Here is a 5,323-nt window from a genome sequence, read left to right on the forward strand (position 1 = left end):
TCATCTGAGTTTAAATCATCTTTATAGATTCTTTTAGTGGCAATTTCCCCCCCCACGGAATGCCTAAAGAGTTATGTAAAGACATTACTCTTAATCTCACGCAACATGCTAATATGGAGAGAGAATAGTGTAATGGTTTGAATGTTGGGCTGGGATTGTGAAGACTAGGTAGAAATCTCCCTTCAGCCATGGAGCTCATTGGATGACCTTGCGAGATCCACCCTTTTCCATGAATTGCTCAAACTGCATCGGGGCAGAAAGTAATGGCCTGTTACCACCCTTGTTTGTGGACACACCTCTCTAAACATGGCTGCAGACTACTTCTCTGTGGTCAGGGAAAAAGCCCTTCCAGAGCATGAATGACTGGGGAGAATTTAGCTAGGGGAACTGGCTGTATTCAGGAGGACAGACTGGTGTCAGTCTGATAGAGCTGACCTAGTAAAGGTAAAGGGACCCCTGACCATTAGGTCCAGTCGTGACTGACTCTGGGGTTGCGGCGCTCATCTCGCTTTATTGGCCGAGGGAGCCGGCGTACAGCTTCCAGGTCATGTGGCCAGCATGACTAAGCCGCTTCTGGTGAACCAGAGCAGCGCACAGAAATGCCGTTTACCTTCCCGCTGGAGCGGTATCTATTTATCTACTTGCACTTTGACGTGCTTTCTAACTGCTAGGTTGGCAGGAGCAGGGAATGAACAACGGGAGTTCACCCCATCGCGGGGATTTGAACCGCCGACCTTCTGATCAGCAAGCCCTAAGCTCTGAGGTTTAGACCACAGGGCCACCTGCGTCCCTGGCCAAAACCTGGCCAAAATGCAAGGGAGCCTGGTGTCATTATTCGGGATTGTATTGTCAAGATAGTCGAGTGCCCATGAAAGGTAGTCACGGAGGAATGGCGATGAGAGCACAGCTTTCCCAGAAATGAAGTTTATAGCAATTGAAAGGTTAACCGCTGAAGGCCTTCCAGGAATGGAGAGGGAAAGAGAAGGTGGGATTGTTGGATGAACAGTGGGGCTGTGGAATGTGCTTTGCATCCAGTGGGGAGAAAAGGAGAGATTGCAATCTGAAGAACAATTAGAGACAATAAGAGTCAAAAGAGGGAGATTCATTTACCTATTCTTCCTTTTGGTTATGGAAAAAGTGGGCAGCAGTCCATAGGAACACTCCACCAGGAGCTCAGGGCACAGAGTTCATGGAATTCGGGAGGGGAGGAGAAAAAACTTTGACAGGACTCCAAGGAAGTTTTTGGGAAGAATGGAAGTCTTTGGAAGACAAGCATGAATCCATTGGAGGGCGAGACTCAGTGGAGAGCAAGGGAACTCTGCTAGGTCAGATGAAAGTTCTCTCTTATGCAGAATCCTGTTTCTTACAGTGGTCAACCAGAAGTGTCTGGGATGTTCACAGGGCAACAACCCTCACCCACTGTTGTCCCCTGCCATTTTCTTGACCTGCCCTGAATACAAGGGCCATCTTCTGAAGCAGAGAGCCTCCTGTGCTCTTGAAGGCTTCCACACACATCCAAGAAAAGAAATAAGCCATGAATCTTAGGGGGAGTGTCTTCCTGTCTCGCTCTGTAGAACACCATGTTAAAACACACAGTACGCTATCTTCTTCCAAGTGTATGTCCAGTACTGATGTGCTCCCACCACTTCCTAGGCCTCAGAGCGCTGAAATTCCAACTGTAGACCTTGTTTGTGTCCAGATTCTTTCCTCAGTTCTTTCAAATACGTTGTTCAATGAGCCATTTGTTTCATCGCGATGATGTCATGCAGAGCACTACTTTAAACAAAACGAAGAAATAGCAACCCGGGTATTTTATCACATCAGGGTTATCACTAGCAAAATAGCCATGCTGCAGGAATTTGACTGTTAGTGAACACATCTGGAAGGCTTTGATTACATTATTCGCCCTAGATAATAGGAGAAAAGTTGTCCAATTGTGCCTAGTTCCAAAGAAGGGCAGCAAATAAAAGAAGATTGATAGACCTTCCTGTCCTACTAAGTGTTATAAAGGATGTGGTAGATAACCTAATGAAGGCTCAGTTTAACCACACAGATAACAGGCCGTCAGTTTAATAATGCCAACCCACAAGAATAAAGGGAAATGTAAAGAATTTTAAAAAACGTATATGTTTATTAATTTTCAAGAATACTATATGCTCCTCAGCAAGGTTTGACTAGTGCCTTCATTATACAGATTTAGGTACCGGGTGAAAACATTCCTCTTCAACCAGGTTTTGGGCTGATTGACATCTGATGCCCTTTTAAATATGTTGGGCATTATTGGTTTGTTGTTGTTGTTGTTGTTGTTGTTGTTTGTGTATTAGGTAATTTTCATATTGTGATTTTATGTTGTGAACTGCTCTGAGATCTATGGATGAAGGGAGGTATACAAATTTAATTGATGATGATGATAATAATATACACACTAGAATTAAACAAATACTCTCTTCCTCCCAATCTACTGGGTATCTGGATTTCTCATTACCTGCATTAAGCTAAGTGTAAATTCCATACTTGTTTCACAAATAGTAACATAACTTACCCTGTATTTATCTTAACAAGTCCACCCATAAATGTAAAGAATTTTGAACTGCCTCATATGAGAAGCATTCCCGCCCCCCTACAGCTGTATATTGGAGGCACTGAAAAGCCACAGATCGTCTTGGTAACACTACCACTTGTTAGCAGAAGAAACATATTCTTACACAGGAACCTGCTGTGTAAGATATGGGCATTTGGGGGCAGCCCTTGGACCCCTATGAAATCCATGCCTCAAATGTACAGCTGCACTTGGAAATGGACTTGGTGGTCCCGTCTTCCATCCTCTTTGCTCTCTGGATGACATGTGGGACTGTGGCTACCAGAACATGCTACCAACTGCCTTAGACTGGAGGCCCGGGAGCAGTTCCCATGCATATAGATCCAGCCACCTCTTCTTTGCCCTGGAACTCTTGCTGTAATTCTCGTAGCCAATTTCTGGAGTGAAGCCAGCTGCAGTTATTGGGTGTGTTACATTAAGAAGTCTCAAGCAGCTCTGTGGACTCCACCCATGTTCCAGAGAGACTGAATGGGTATATCCCAAGGGCTGTGTAGAAGTTCTACACTGTGAAGTTTCTTCACTGTGTGAATTCCTCATTCTACCTTCCCAGCACCAGATCTCTCAACTGCCCAGAGTCATGTGTGTGCTTTCAAGGTGGCCAGTTAGGGATCACTATTAGTCTCTGGCCTGGGCCAATGATCTGCAGAGCTGAAAGGAATATTACAAACACCCACCAGTCACGCAGAAGTCCTAGAGCCAGTCTGCAGCATCTCCAAGTAGGGCTACGAGAGACTCCTGGTGGAAAACCTGAATAGCAAACCAAGCTAATGGACTATGCTGAAATGGCAAAGCTGACCGGAAAACTCAGGAACCAAGAGGACAAAAGCGTTATAGAAGAATGGGAAAATTCATAAGTTATTTAAGAGACCACTGTAAGCAGATGGAAACATTGGCAGGATTTTGATTTCACTTGCAGTGTAACAATTATCATGGAAAATATGGATTGATATAATAGTTTGGAGAAGATGCAGTTTTAAATGATTAAAAAGGAACTCGAGGGAAGGAGGGGTGGGGGAGTCCTGAGATTTGGAGGAATCTCTTTATATGGATATGTAATTGGATTTTGTTAAAATATAATTTTGCATTTTTGTAAAAACCAAATAAAAATGATTTCAAAAAAGAAAGAAAGGAAAACCTGCATAGTCTCTACTATAAAGGTAAAGGTAAAGGGACCCCTTACTATTAGGTCCAGCCGACTCTGGGGTTGCGGTGCTTATCTCGCTTTATTGGTCAAGGGAGCCGGCGTACAGCTTCCGGGTCATGTGGCCAGCATGACTAAGCTGTTCCTGGTGAGCAGCGCACGGAAATGCCGTTTACCTTCCCGCCAGAGTGATACCTATTTATTTACTTGCACTCTGACGTGCTTTTGAACTGCTAGGTTGGCAGGAGCAGGGACCGAGCAACGGGAGCTCACCCTGTCATGGGGATTCGAACCGCCAACCTTCTGATCGGGAAGTCCTAGGCTCTGTGGTTTAACCCACAACGCCACCCGCGTCTAGTCCAACTCCCTGCAATGCTCTACCAATTGAGCTATCTCAGAGCTTCTAGTCAGTGTAGAGGGTACCAAGCTAGATGGGCTCAGAACGTAGGAAGCTGCCTTATACCGTGTTCCTGACCTGGGCCACTGATACGTAGAGCTGCAAGGGACATTTAAGACCATTTCTTCTTGCTGAACTCTAATGCACTGAATATCACCTCATCCAGATTCCCACGACCATCCTATAACCAATGGGACAAAAATGCATCAGGGCTCAAGGGGTATGAGCCCCGATGCATGGAATGAGGGCAGGGCAGTAAAACAAGGCCCAGAGGCTGTAGTAAATTACTTGATGAAACATGGCGTGGAGGACGTCCCTTACCCATCAGTGGCATAAATTCGCCTTCCTGCTTGCCAATCTCACAAATATGTTCACCATAGGATAGGAAAACAGATCTACTGAGCTTCTGAAAAGAGGGTCAGAGGAGTTTCATTCTTTTGTTTTCATTTCTACTAAAAAGCAGAAGCAGTGCTATTCAAGCACTAACATTTTTAATATAGGGAAGATGCTTTGGAAATAGAGAAGGCAATAAAAAGAGAGACAGCCACTGATGCAACTATATGGAAGCCAATTTGTTTTGCTACAAATTGCTGCAAAGTTTTGAGGAAATTTCCCCCTTCCTCCTCCTTCAGCAGAAAATCACCCTGTTTTTGTTGGTAGATAATATTTTTGAGACATTGGGGAAGATTTCTGTTCCATCCGCCCTCCTTTCAAATTGCCGTCAAGCCCAGACACTCCAGTACTGAAACTTTCAGCATGTTAATTTCAGAAGCAGTGTATCTCTTGACACCCTAGGTGCTAAGACTACATTCAGATTTTCCTTGTTTTATGCTGCATGCACTGCAGAGAGTATTCTCAGCACAAAAGTGCTCACATTTTTAGAAAATATCTTATTTGTCTAATCTCCTGTTACAGTGTGGGCTCCCGTCCCATTTTCTGTATTTAAAATTTGAAAGCATAAAAAAAAGCTGGGAGTTGGGTGGTTCTCCAAAATAATAGTGATAAGTTATTACTATAGAAGCAAAAGTCACATTTTGACAAGATTCAGACACCTTGGCTGTGATCTTTTGAAATAAGCAAGAGCTAAAAGAGATTTGTTCGTTTTTAATGTAGAAAAAACCCAGTGATAATATGTGTATGTATTTATATCTCTGTGAAATATCCTTTTAATCCTACATGCAGGAGT

The sequence above is a fragment of the Podarcis tiliguerta genome (genome assembly GCF_965153285.1).
Source record: "Podarcis tiliguerta genome assembly, chromosome: 1".
In the NCBI taxonomy this organism is placed as follows: domain Eukaryota; kingdom Metazoa; phylum Chordata; class Lepidosauria; order Squamata; family Lacertidae; genus Podarcis; species Podarcis tiliguerta.